The following is a 15,029-nucleotide window of genomic DNA, read 5'->3' on the forward strand; positions in this document are numbered from 1 at the left end:
ATGTACCTCCACCATGGCCCTTATTAGATTGTAACAGAATTAACATGTTTCTTTTAGTAGACTGTGTGATTAGTTATGAGTAGGGACCATGACTAATTTGTATTTATGTGTTCAATATTTAGCAAAATTAGGAAGTGCACAATAAACATATGTTCAGTACATAAAGAACTGAATGTTTAGAGTTCAAACTTCTATTAGCCTTCGGGAAGAATGAGAAAAAGACTTTTCCTACAATATTTAAGCCATATATAAATCATATTTAAATCATCATATATAAATGCAAATAACAATGCATAATGCAATAATTTTCAAGGTTTATGCTTTGCATTCCTACCAAATTCAAATTTTATATTATCTCTAAATTTGAAGTGTAGGTAATATTGACAACAAGGAAAGCAAGCACTGATCCAGTATGTATAGATTAAAGTAAATCAAGGTGTTCAAAATGAGAATCAGGCAATAGGTCTAAATGGCTTTCCTTCCCTTTCCCTTGGTCTTCTGCTCCTCTAGGAAGGTACTCAAATTTACTTCAGACATATGTACCACTTCTCTTACACTGCTGATAATGGGAAGCACTAAAATGCCCGAGGAGTGACAGGAAATAAAAGAGCTAGCAAGGGCTGTGATTATATGCTCCTAGACCTTTTGTTTATAAGGAACCACTCTTTTGCTTGTCCCACAAATCTAAATCATCCCAATTTCCGGAAAATATAACCACCTATTCCAAGTGTTTAGTTCTTATATGCTTTCAACAGTACTAGCCTTTCAGTCAAACCCTTGAACATTTTTAAATCTCTTGTTTCAAAGCCAGCCTTCTGCCCCATAGTGAGCTTATCAGTACTGGCCATAATGACAGATGTGTATGGATCCAAAGAAAAATTTTCATTCAGAATGACAGCACTGCAGTCTCACAATTTTGAACATTATTTGCAAAGTGTATAGCCTATGAAGGCTTGAAGGAAATGATAAGATTACAAGGCAAGGAAAACATTTTTCATGATGACTTGCTAAAAAACTGGGGAAAAAAAGCCTTACATTTTTTTGGCGTTTATGATCTCTAAATAGGCCAAGAAAATCAAGTTAACATAATATACTTGTATATTCTTGAACAACCAAATTTATTGTATATCTTTAAAAGGCGCTGAAAATAGGCATTTTTTTTTTTCAAAATACCAGTTCAGTCTTCAAACTTAAAAGTTTATTGTCATTTCCCTCTGTGGCTTCTGTCCTTTCCAATGATTTTTATGAGGACAGTTGTTTAAATTTTAATCTCAGAAAGGCATCCTGTTTTGAAACTTAAAATGTCCGTGGCATTTAGAATATCATTTAGGTGCATTTCATAAACCTGGAAACATTAAAATTCTAAGACGCTGAAGAAACATTGGAGTTTCTAAAAGAGGTTTTAAACAAATCTTCTCTGGAGATTTAATACACGGCATATTAATTTTCTGCACAAATAGTTTAGGGATGCATGATTTGTAAAAAATAAACCAATCTCTCAAATTTCTCTTATATTTTCTCTAGCAGGTGATGAGGGTTAGTATTTCTGTACCTAGAGGCATAATCCACTTTTGGAAGGGTTCACAAAGCTGGAGACCTCTGTCATAATGTAAAAACCATATTCTTCAAGAAAAAAACAGGTCACCAAAGGTCTTTTTGTTTCTTTCTGCCAATTACAAATAGACAAAAAGTAAAATAACTCTCTATTAGAGAATAGGCTTACTGGATTTGTGGAAGGAGACGAAGAAGAAACTTTGGTGCAGTTTGGTCTTTCTTCTGACTCTAGCTTCCTGGCTGTGATTCTTGATTAGATGCCATTGCATTTTCCATTGCCCTGTGAGAGATATGTAATTGATCTCTGATAAAGCAAGCTATTTCCAAACTGATGCCTGTTGCATAATTTCAAAATATTTTAAAAGAACAGGTTTTAAACCTGTTCTCTAAAAAACAATTAGCAATGTAGAAACCCTACTTGCCATCTCTACCTAATCCACCCTAACCCTCTGAAGGTCTGCACATTAGGAAACAGTCCTGAAATTTTTGAGCTATAGAAATTCACCAGTTTAATCCTCAGGTTATGGAATTCTATAAAAGAAAGATCTGCTTAAGGACTGTTGTTAAGACCTAGGGAATTATGTTTAAAATATTAAATTCAATTTTAAAAATTAGAGCCCTATATTCCTTGGGCTTATTTGAGAGTACAGTGATGAAAGTGGCAAGAAGCTTTCTGTGGTAGGATGAATAATCGTCCCCTCTGCCCCCAGAGGTGTCCACATTTTAAACCTCAGAACCTGTGAATGTGTTACATAGCAAAAGAGACTTTGTAGATGTGATTAAGGCTCTTGATATGCGGAGATTATTCTGGATTATACCGGTAGCTCAATGTAATCACAAGGATGCTCATAAGAGGGAGGCAAGGAATGACAGTTAGAAAAAGAAGATGTTAGACAGAATTAGGGAGAGAGCAATTAGAAAATGCTATGCTACTGACTTTGAAGATGGAGGATGGGGCCACAAGCTAAGGAATGCAGTGGCTTCCAGAAACTAGAAATGGTCCTGCAACACCTTGATTTTAACCCACTGAGATTGATTTTGATCTTTTGATGTCCAAACCTGTAAGATAACAAATTTGTGTTGTTTTAAGCCACTAAGTTTGTGATAATTTGTTACAACACACCAGGAAATTAATACATCTCTAGTAGCTTTCCAATATAAACCACATCTGTGGACATTCTTTAACACTAAAAGTGGTCCTCATGTTAAAATTGAGGCATTCACTGAACCACAGAGCCCCAGAAAGGGAGAACCTTGTTGGGTAAATTTCATTTAAATGATTGCTCTTTGGTATCATCATAAATTTTTCCTTAGCCAAAATGTGATTTAACCAGTGACAGAATCTGGAGCAGACCTTAGGACAATGAGTGAAATAATTCCATTCTTACTTGAGAATTAGGACACAAAGTTTGTAGGAAAGGGCTTGTTATGGTTCAGCATATGGCTGAAGCAAGAAATCCTTCTGATGCCACCACCTTTCCAAGAGAAAACTCCCTTTCTCTCTCTCTGAAAGAGCCCTACAATAAAATCACTATAAGATTTGAATCCCACGCTTGTGACACTGACACAGGGAAAGGGGTTTCCACACTATAGAAATCAGAGAGGAACCAGCTGTAGTGACATATGTATCAGACGCTAAAACACTATCTACCATAAACAGAGACCCATCAATTTTCAAAGCAACACTGGATCGAAGCAACAGCATCAATAAAAACCCTCCCTAGTGAATAAATCACATATTCTGGTCATGATGCAATGAGTAAAAATGATCCCTTGGACTTAGTAAGCAACTCTGAAAATCTCAGACTTATCATTAGGACATTCTGAGTTTAGATGAAAGTCATACTTTATTTGACAATGGTTAGGAACATTTGAGTATTAAAAGACTTGTGGCCTGGGTTTGTATACTCAGCTTGGTGAAGTGATTTATATTAATTCACAGGAATTCTAGTTAAAATGGTGTGCTCATATTAGATTAATCCTGTGTCAGAAACAATGATAAAACTCAAATAAAATATAAATATTTAAAACATTTATTTGAAGACAGCTGATACAGACAGGGTTTAAGGGGCTATGATTTCTGAGAGAAGGGAAGCACAAAGAGGAGAGCTCTAAAGGCAACGTGGCCCCTTCTCTGAGGCATTTCTAATTCACAAAGTGAGGGAACAGAGTCTGAGTAGAAAGCTACAGGCTCATTGGGAAGAGGCAACAGAGGATAGGGTCTGACTCTGCCGAAGTGACTGAAGCTTGAGTGACAAAATTTCAGAGGAAGGAGTGACAGAGAAGCCAGTCTAAAACTCTGTGTTTGATTTCCCCTTGAGGAATTTGTGAACTTTTAAGCTAGATATGCAACAGAGTAACAAAACAGTAACTGTGAGGCTATGGTTGAGCAGAAATTCCTTGCTTGGGAAACAGGATGGAGTTCAGAGATTGCTAAAGTAAAGCAGAAACTCTAGGAGAAACTATAACACCCAGACTTTTATTTGAGACCCCAGAGAGGCTATGCCTCTGGTAATAAATCTGCCTGAAACAGACCTGCCTGAATAAACACTAACACCAACCTTTACAAGGATCAAGGTGATCTGTTTGTGTTTGCACTCTGCCTCCCAGAAGCAGCTTAATCTCCACAATTGTTCATCACAATATACAGCATTCAGTAAAAAATTATGAGCCTCGCTAAAAACCAGGAATGAATGAGTCACACGAAAGGAAAACGACAATAAATACAAGCTCACAGGTGTGGGAGTTTTACTCAAGTATGTTACAATAAATATGTTTAATAAGTTTAGAATAAGAGGAAAAGATGGAAAATTTCAGCATAGACACAACTTCTTCGAAAGGAATCAAACAGAAATTCTACAACTGAAAAATACTATATCTGAAATTAAAAATTCACTTTTGCCTCCAGACAGGATGGAGAAGATAGTAACAGGCCGTAACTCCCACTTGAACTAGGAAAAACATGAGATAAATCACAAAAACTATATTTTTAAAAACATCAGAGACTTGTGGATGCAAAGAGGAACTCATGAATTAAAATACTAGAGAGAGAAGAGCTTCTCCTGGGTAAGCTGCGTTTTCCAACTACTTTTTCCTGAGGAGTATCTATTGAGTCTGTGCATGTACTGAGAAGGCTTACCATAGAGTGACTCTAATCGGATAAGGGGGAAACAAGTGGAACTTTTGACATTTGTGTGATCTGGAGCAAAGCCCCAAACATAGAGCTGTAGAGCCCAAATTGCTAATTCACATAATCAGGAGCAAATAAATGAGTGGTTGTTTTAGGTTACTAAGTTTTGGAATAGTTTATTACACGGTAATAGATAAGGTAAAATTATAACATTCCCCTTATGCAGGAAGATGATTCAGATGTATGTAGCTAAAACAATTTAAAAACTAAATAGGTAAATTGCAAACACAATTATATAAACAAATAAATACATGAACAAATAAAATAATCTGTTCACTAAGAAATAAATATGGTGCTGGGATAGACGCTAATTATGGACACTTTAAAAATATAAGTGATAAAAGTAACATTATATAAATTTAAAAAATAAACTTGAAAATCTAGAATAAATATTTTTGTAAGAAAATTTAAATTACCAAAATGACTAAGGAAGAGGTAGAAAGCTACAATAACCAAAAACTACAGAATTGAGAAAATAAAGACCTATCCTTTTTAAAAATAGGAAAAAAACCATAAGTACGGTAAAAGACAAAATTTTCCCAACTAATTTGAAGAAGCTAGTCTAATAAAATTTCAAAATTGGATGAAAGGTTCAACAAGGTCCATGCCACTTATGAATACTAATGTCAGAAGTTTGCAAATTCCAAAATAAAAATAATAGTAAGTTAAACATATTATTTACTGAATAGTAAAAAAATTAAGAAAATTTATCTAGGTAAATCTATCATTATACTTCAATACATTAACAGAATAAATAAAAATAATTATTATTATTTTATACATTTAGAAAAGGTATTTGATAAAATTCAATATTCATTCATGATTTTTGAAATGCAGTGCTTTGGAAGCTGTGATGATAGAACAACTTCTTTAACAGAACTTCCAGCAAGAAACAAAATTCAAGGTGCAACATCAAAAATGCAGAAATAAGACAAAGATGCACACTACTGCAACTACTGTTCAACATTTTGCTGTCAGTCTGGCCAACAAAATAAGAAAAATATATTACAAACACTGAAAAGAGACAAAAAACTATCACTGTTAGATGATATGAATTTCTACATAAAATCAAGAGAGTCAACTGATAAATGATGAATAAAAGAGTTCACCAAGATGTCTGGATACAAAGTTAATAAGTAAACACATAAAATTAACTGAATCTCTAGTTTACATAGTATATATAAAAATCAGTATCAGGTCCTATAGGGACTAGATGGTGTGTTCAACCTGCTAACAGGAGGTGGGCATTATAATTGGTAGTTCTATCTGAATCATATGACTGGATTTTGGAAGGAACAGTCCCCAGAAAAGCACAGGATAAAAAAAATAAATGTTCAGCATAAGGCTCAGGGACCTCCTTGAGTCCCAGATCTAGTTGTGCCTGAGACCAACTACAGCCCTATCATTGCAGTACCACAAGCCAATGGTTTTCTTTTAATTAGTGAAGGTGGTTTGAACTGGGTTTCTGTCACTTGCAATTTGACATTTGTAAATCTTAGTTGACGTCCACAGCAATTTTACAGTTTAATCTACACAGATCACAGTGTTTCATTGTTACCATTGAAAATGTTTTATAGCATTTTTCACAGTTGTAAAATGGGATATTTTTTTCCATTACATTTTATGTCATTGCTTGTGTATAGGAAAACTATTTAACATTATATGGAATTCTTGCTACATCTTTTGGAATGTTTGTATATCTGGGGGGTGGGGTGGGCTGGTGGTTGAGGTCTGTGCATGTGTAATGTAAATATAAAGATTGAGGCATTCTGTATAGACAGAAGCATTTTAACCCCAGATTCTAACATCACGGGAACTGGTATAAATAATCACCATCTTAAATAGGGGCAGTAACATCCAAGGCCTCACCTGATCACTAATACTGAATTAGAATATTTTACGTTGCTTTCCTAATGCCTTATCATTATAATCCTAACAGCTCTCATGCCCATATACTGAAAATAGCTTTAAAAACTTGCTGAAAAGGATGAGTATTAAGTAGTACTTAGAGAGTGTCTATTATACCTCGTTAAAGTTGTGGAATTAAACTATTTAAACACCTTTGTTAAGTTTTACTGAACTTTCTCATGTGAAGCTGATTATTCTGTATGGAATACTTAAACTACGGTTACTACATCGTGTTGTAGATAAGATTTATACATAAATTCTAAAATGTTTTGGCTTCCAGATGTAATAGAAATTTGTACACTTTACTGGTCTTCAAATTTGACACCTGATGCAATAATTTTGTGGATTCTAAGACCTTCATACATATATTCTTCAGAAGGTAGATCTAATATTATTTATGAGGTCAAGGCCTTGTACATTTTTTTCCACGAGGGCCTATTTATTTTGCTTAGGTTCTGCCAAAGACCGCTAATCAAAGCCAGGCATTTGTACACTTCCTTGCAAAATACAGCTTTAACAAGAACTCCCCCCAACCCCCATTACCCTAGATATATGATCAGGTTCCTCATTTTCCACCATCCCCAAGGTGATGTCTGATCACCCTGGCCTGTCTTCAGCAAGAATCCTGCTAGGTTGGTTTAGCCAAAATCTCCCTTACCCCTAATGCTTCCTCTTAGCAATTTTCCATCCACTGACCCTCACCTTTTTTCCTTGGCTAAAGTTCCCACTTGCCCACTCTTAATATGAAATTGAGCCCAATCTCTCTACCCCCTGCAAAATTCAATTGCAATGATCCTATCTATACCTACCTCAGTGGTCCTGAATAAAATCTGCGTAACCATCTTTAACAAGTTTCATGAAAAATTTTTTCTTTAAGGCATGCTATATGTCCCAAGGAAGGCTAGGATAAAAATTAGAGGACTTGAGTCTATTAGAAACTATACATCAAATACATGTCCTATAGAAAAATTGTTTTCAAATTGCAAATCCAGTATATTATTTGCATGCATGGTATTTTTAATAAAGTCCCTTATTTTGTGACAAATTGTTGCTGAGTTCCCCCAATACTGCAACTTTTAATTTTGGCAGGTTTTTTTTTTTTTTTTTTGTATAGTGAAAAGCGATTTTTTTTCTTCCTTCCCCTCTTAGCCCTTTTTAGGAATCCTTTTTAGGAATCCTCCCTGAGCTTCCTGCCGGCTTTAAGCCTCGTCTATTTCCCCCATGCCTGAGTACTGGACCAACACTTGGTAAGAATTTGGCTCTGAGGAGTGCTAGGTTGAGTGACAAATGGATGAGGATGGAGATTTTATTGAAGCATCTGAACCGCATTTAATTTTCCGTGTTGCTTTATTTGTTCCTTTTAGCCCTCAGGATATTGAATTTTGTGGGCTTGTGTTGGGTCGCTGGTACTTCAGGCGTTTAGTAGTATGAAACAATCTGTTTCTCCCGTTAGAATAATATTCTCATTTATATTAACGGCGGCTTACTCCAAACTGCTTTACATAGCATTTTTCTAAACCTCCTGAACGAACGCATTTTCCCGTTGAGCACTGGCCTTGCTTCAGCGGCCTCTGCCGACCTCCTGGCTTGGCAACCTGCACCCCGCTCCACAAGAACCAAGCCTGACCCAAGCACCCCGCTCCACAAGAACCAAGCGTGGCCTTGAGCGCCGCCGCCTCGCCAGACCCTCTCTCCCGCTTTCCCTCCCACCGCCCGGGATCCAGGTTCCCTCCTGCCGCCTCAGCCGTCAGCGACAGCGACACCCTCTCCTCCCCTCCCGCGGCTCCCCGCGCCAGGTCGCCGCGCCAGACAGCGGGTAACCGCCGCCTCCGCTGGGGCATCCCGACTCCATAGGCCTAACGCGCTCCAGACACCTGCCTCTCACTGGCCACCGCCGCTGCCCCTCACCCGGCAGCCCCCTCGGCAATTGGCCCCCGGCCGTCCCTCGTCATCCTCGGCCTCGCCTCGAGTCCCGCCTCCGTCGCCAGGTCATTTAAGTTTATCACAAATAAATAAATAAAGGAGGAAATAGAAATGCGTAGAAAGTAAAAGCAGTTAGGAGGGGGCGGGGGCCTGGAGAAAAAAGGTGGGCGCGGCGGAGGTTAGACAACCAAACCTGATCGTGTCTGTGTTGACCAATCACGACTCACTCTAGTCCGGTCTGACGGGCCCTCTCAACCAATAGCCTCCCACCTCTCGGATCACTGAACAACGAGCTATGACTGACCTCTCCAGAGTGGACGAAGGTGCGGCGGAGTGAGGGGGGGGAGCGGAAAGACTGCTGACCAATCGCCTGTTAACAGTTCTCTGAGCGAAGTTTCAGTGCTCCAATGGGTGTCTGAGATAGCGGATTGGGCCTCTTCTAGCCCAATCGAAGCTGGTAGAGATGAGGGAAGAGGCAGATGGGGGCGGGGACAGGTGAGGGGAGGAGGAAGAGTGTATTTTGTTTATGGGCGGCAACCTCATGAGGGGCGTCCCATTCTTATTGGCTCACTGAAGCCAAGAGTGGCGTGGGGGCAACCCAATAGCAGGAAAAGATAGAGGGTTCGCGGCGTGAGGCGCCCAATGTGGGCCTTCTGCCGAAGAAGTAGGGGCGGGGGGAAGTTTAGGAGTTGAGGAAAGAAGATTAAAGAGCGCGAGGAGGTAACGCCAAAAACTCTAATTTGTTGTGGGGCGGGCTGGAGGGAGGGGTGTGTGCGTGCTGTGGGGGACGGGGCGTCTGCGAGGCGCTTGGAGTGGGGGGCGGTGGGACAGGAAAGGAGGGGCGCGGGGTGGGGTTGGGGGAGCGAGTTAGAGTGGCGAGCCCGCGGGCTGTTGGCCGGCCGAGCGCGCGCCCCCTCCCCCGGGTGCCCTCCCCCCGGCGGCCCCTTTCCCCGAGCGCCCCTCCTCGCGCCGGGCGGCGGCGGTGGCCTCGCACGACCCGGCGCGGAGGGAGGGAACGCGGGAGGGTCCTGGGTTCCAGGATCGGGCGGGGCGTCCCGCAGCTGGAAACGTGTCTTCTGCCTTCTTTCTACTCCCTGCGCCTGGAGCTGCCGCTACCAAGAAGAGGAGCTGAGGGGGACTAGCCGGGGCTCAGGAGCTACTAGAGGCGCCCGCTTGTCTTCCGCCCCCTCCCTCCTCGCCCTTCCCCGCTTGCCGTGGCTCTAGCAGTATCTGGAGCGTCTTCAGAGAACTGGGGGGCGGGAGGGGTCCTGGCCCAGAGCCGCTGGACGCCCCTCCAGACGCCGGAGCTACCGGCCGCCGCCTGCTTCGCTGCTACGACTGTAGAGAAGGGGGCATGGGAAGGGAAGACAGCTTTCCTTCTTTCTCTCCTCCTTTGGGCCCCTTTGGAAACATTAAAAAATGTTTACGCTTTTTCCATAGCTGAGAGAAAACGGTTGGAAGCTTTTTGAAAGTTTAAAAGAAATGCACTCTCTTTTACATTGTTTAATGCATTACTGTCCGTGTGGCTTTCTGGTCTTCTCCCACCATACGCCCCACGCCCTGCCCTCCTAAAGCTGTTAGCCTTTTTAAGGATGCTGAAGAGGCAGGAGGCAGGGATTTTCTAAAAGTTGTATTGATAAACACTTGTACAAACATATGCTAGGCACACACATAAACGATAAACATTCGCGAAAAACACAATATGGCGTACAGCTACCCTAACTAGCGCGGTAATCCGCTGATCTCTTAACCCAACCCAGTTGAATGGGGTCAGTAGCAGGATGACAGTTCTCCAGTAAAAATCTGAATGAAGCAGGAAGTAATTTGGAAGCAGCCCGTGGGTAAAGTACTGTCCTCACATCAGCATTGGCCCAAGCTAAGTTGAATTTGTGAATCTTCGAGTCATGTGAAAATTGTCTTAACTGCTTCTTACCATTAAAAATACCAAAATGTTGCTCAAGTGGAATTTTCTCACTGCGTGGTCATGTGTGAATTTCAGCTAAGAAAATTAAGAGACCACTCATTGCCCCAGTGTTTTCAAGCAAGCTCTGTTCTAAAGTTAGTATTTTTGTTGCTATTGAAAGTTTTAAAACATGAATTATAAGGACCGTTTTGTAAATACATTCTCTAGCTTTACACATTGAATAATCCGTTACCATCGACAAATTCATAAATGGTTTACTTTCTTACCCGTTGCTCCTAATCCCATGCACCCTTTGCTATTGATTGGGAATCGTTAAAATACACCGTTCTACCCCATCACATCCCCAGCCAATTTTGGCTACGATTTGCATTTCTGTATTTCTTGGAAAAGAACAACAGCAAGAACAATTTACATTTTTTTAATGCCCATGTTTGCGCTTTGTCATTCTTAATCAGAATGTATCAAAGTTGATGCACATACAGTGCATGGTAATACCATTCACTGTGCCCTCTTGGAAGTAGTCTTCTCTCAAGGAAGTTTTTGGTATTGTCCTTGAAGAATTGCTGATATTACTCATTGCTTAGCGCTCAAGGTTTAATTCTTAAGGTTGGGGATGTGATTTCCATTGAGCTCAATTTTGGAGGGCTTTAGCCTTGAGTATACATCATGCTCAGACAGTGAGGAGAAGAAAAAAAGTGAGTTTTCTAGAAATATAATTATCTGCTCAGTGAGTCCAGCAGTTGGGTATTTTTGGTTTTGTGATTTCAGATCTCACAGACCAGTGGAATAAAGAACTTTTGCATATGAAGATCAGGTGACAAGTTAACTGGCTACCAGCCTCCAAAGCAATACGCCCTTTCATGGTGAGGTCCCAATTTTAACACACTAAAGAAAGAAGTTTAAGACTAAAAATTGTCAAATTTTATCCATTTTTAGGAAGAACTCTTTATACTTACTTGTTTAGTTCATTTAAGATGCCAGTATTTTGAAATAACTACTATACCAAGAAAATACAGGTATAGTTACTGTGTACATTCGCTACTAGCAACTAGCTACTGAAAGACAATATGAGTTTAAGTGGAGTACTAGAGGAAAGAACAACTTACATGTGAAGGTTGTAATTTTGGTATGTGTGTGCGTGGAAGGGGAGGAGGGGTATTGTTCAGAATGACTAGTTGATGTGATGCCAGTGTCCTAAGTAAAGTCAGGAAGTTTTTGAGACCCATACATATACAATTGCTCTTGCTGTCAAATTAACACGACTTTGACTACTTGGTATAGGAATAAAATCCAAGGAAAAAGCCATTTTAAATGAATTACTTTTATCTCAGTAGTCAGTCTTCAGAAGACCTTCCAACCAAATTGAAATTCCTAGAAAAAATTGGGTCATTTTAGAAGAACAATAAAAGATACAACTAAGTTCCTATAAAGGATCTAAAATTTATAAACTAATTTCAAAGTATTTGAAATATCTTAGAATAAGTGGTAAGAAGAGATTCTTTAAAACATTTGGAATACAGAAGTGGAGCTTGATGGGCTCTGATTTATTCTCTGAAGTGATTTTTTTTGTCTGAAATGGATTTTTAAATTCATCAAACTGTTCTAGACACTGTTCTAGATACTTGGGATGTAAAAGTGAACAAAAGATAAAATTACCTACCCATGTGGAGTTTACATTCTAATGTCGCATACACTTTGGTTACTTCAGATTGCTAGAAGAAGGTAGTTTTGGATGAAACTTTAAAACCTAGCTGTTTTCTCATTTGGGGGAATATGATTTAAAAAAGCTTAGAGAAGTTCGAGGGGCAGGGAGATTTTACCAATTGCCAATGATGAGAAAGGAAGAGCTTACTGTATTATTTGTACCCTTTGTTATTGTCATGAAATATTCTCCATATGTTTCAGTAGGTCTTTTTAACAGATAGGGGTTTTATTTTTTCGTAATTTTAAGCTTGCCTTTGAAATAAATAAAATGTTATTTTATATTAAAAAAAATTCTGTGTCTTGGAATTTACTGTAAAATTCCTGTGGAGCTTTTGTCTTGTTAGCAAATTGTGGTAAACATAAACTAGAATATCTTAATTTGTTTAGTTAGAATTTGTTTTAAGAATATGTCTGAAAAATCAAGTGCCTAAATCTTTTACAGTTGTGGTTTTACCAAGAGAAGGTGGAAATTTGTAATTAATTTATAGGTGACTTTAAAAAGAGAAAGAGAGGCCTGCAAAAAATGCTTTGTTATTTAAACCTTTCAAACTACAAAAGCATTTGATTGGCACTTCTCTGATTTAATAGACCATTTGTAATGCAAGAGGAACATTACAGAGTATTTTAGTATTACTTTAATCATTTAGTCTGTAGGTGTAAAAATCCTAGGTTTCTAACTGAAGGAAACTTGGTGCCTGGTTAAGGGAGTATATGATTTTGAAGCTAAGTTTGTTGCTTCAAGTAGTGGGTGTCTCACCTTTCCAAAACCTAGCTCATAGTTCTCAAATAACAAGTTCTTATTTTCGTTATTTTTCTCTATCACAGTGAGTTTTATTTTGTTAGTCAAGTATGAGTTCAGTTCTTAAGTAGCATGATTTTTTTTTTTTTTTTTTTTTACACACAATCCTCCTACCTACAGTCCTCCCATCCCCTGCTGTAAAGGGCTTGAATCTGTATCTACACTAGATCTCTATGCTAATTTGTAGCATAATCAATTCTTCTAGAAAGGGTACATATTAATGCACTTTAGAGAACTTTGAGATTGCCTGTGGCTATTAAGTATAGACCAGGCAGCGTCTTAAAGCTACAAATAGGAAGATTTAGGACAAAAAGCAGAGACTGTAACTAATAGAATATATTGTTTTAGCTGAAATCTTTTTTAAAAAGCAAAGTGGAAGAATGGTTAATAGAATGTTAAAAATTAAGAACTTTTCCTAATTCTAGTAAGGATGGTTGATCAATGTGTCCTTATGTGCATGTAAGTATGTATTTATATATGATCAGTTTTTGAATAAAGACATATTTCATTACTGGATAAATGATTCCAGTCCTGCCTTGTGTTCGTTGACATGGAAGGCATTCAAAGTTCCCAGGTGATTTTGTTTAACATCCTCTGTTACTAACCAAACCTTTGCCCCGAGCAACATAGAAATACAAGCTAATTAAATCTTTGTAAATTTTGTAATAATTTGGATTAAAATTTATTTTGGGAAGTTTTTTTAAAGCATGATTACTAAGCAGCACATAAAATGAATGAAATCTAAAGTGAAGAGCTGTTAGAACCCTGGATCCACATAATAAGATAGTTGAGAGTTTCAAAAGGGGTATTCGTAGAGTAAAAGATAAAATCTTGACATGTCAGATTTCTATAGTAATAAAATAAAGACTAATTAATATTCATTTTTTAAAGGTAAGTGTAAGTATGTGTACAGTGCATTTTAAGTCAAAATTTGGGGTGTTATTGGCTAGACACAGTCATTTCTTTGCCAGAGATACTAGACTGTATGAAGGCTAACCATCTGTCAAGTGATGGAGACAAAGAAAGGTTTAATATACTAGCCCAAAATTTCCACAAACTTGTTTTGAATTTTATTGTCATTTTGTTTTGGCCTTCATATTCTGTGTTGAATATGCACTGGGTCAGTCACCCCACTTAGTTTTTCATCCCACTTAGTTTTATGAACAGACTATTCAAGGTTTAGATAAGGTTACTGTCCCAGCTGATGTGATCTAGAGGCAAGATAAAATGTTTTGATTTTGCTTTCATGTAATGATTAAAAACTCACAAGTGGACCACCCATTAGCAGTTATACAAGTGACTTCAAGCACACTTATTTTCACCTACCCATTCTGAATTTTGGGTGTCTTAATTCTTTTGCTTTATATATTCAAGCCTCATAATTCAAACCCATTCCTGAGCTATTTGGGGGGGGTGGGGATGGAGGGAAGTAGCAACGGGACTCCAGATTGCCTGTTTTAGGTACAATATGGTGTGATGTGAAATTGAAACAGCAGATTGGTAAGAAACTTTAGTTTCAAACAAATGTAAACTAGTTTATTTAGTGAAGTCATACACAAAACAGGAGTCTCTATTGACAAGACAACTTTTTTTTCCCAGTAACTTCCACATCAGGAAGTCACCATGGTTCTTTGGGCCAGCAGACTGTTTCTAAGGCATCATATAAGAAAAAGAAGCCCTAATATTGCTGATTTTAATGATATTCTTAGATGTGGCAGGCCAAGGAATTATTTATAGCAGTGCTAATTATATCAATAAAAATAGCAATATTAATACTGTGAGTGTCAAAATCCATTCTTGACAGTATGAGGTAAACAGAAACTATAGTCAAACAAAGCAGCCAGCCTGTCTCTACTGTCAGCTCATGAATATGCACTTCAGGAAAAATATACACACAGTTTAGAGAATTAAGTGTATTGATTTAATCTCTTTTTCAATTACTTTTGACCTTTTTTAAAAAAAGATGGTCTTTATTTTAAATTCAAACAATATTAAAAAGACTTGGATTTTTAGTTTTGAAATTATTG

The 15,029-nt window shown here is 38.4% G+C and overlaps 1 protein-coding gene across 1 annotated transcript in view; it reads left to right on the plus strand.

The window, feature by feature from the left end:
* The first annotated feature begins 9,228 nt into the window (after positions 1 to 9,228).
* Positions 9,229 to 15,029, plus strand: part of ZBTB20 (zinc finger and BTB domain containing 20) — a 793,456-nt gene continuing 787,655 nt past the window's right edge. Inside the window, exons 1-2 of the mRNA XM_060150581.1 lie at positions 9,229 to 9,295; positions 11,268 to 11,362. The gene's annotated coding sequence lies outside the window, so the exon portion shown is untranslated. The remainder of the gene's footprint in view (positions 9,296 to 11,267; positions 11,363 to 15,029) is intronic.

Source organism: Lagenorhynchus albirostris, chromosome 5, assembly GCF_949774975.1.
Source record: "Lagenorhynchus albirostris chromosome 5, mLagAlb1.1, whole genome shotgun sequence".
NCBI classification, from domain to species: domain Eukaryota; kingdom Metazoa; phylum Chordata; class Mammalia; order Artiodactyla; family Delphinidae; genus Lagenorhynchus; species Lagenorhynchus albirostris.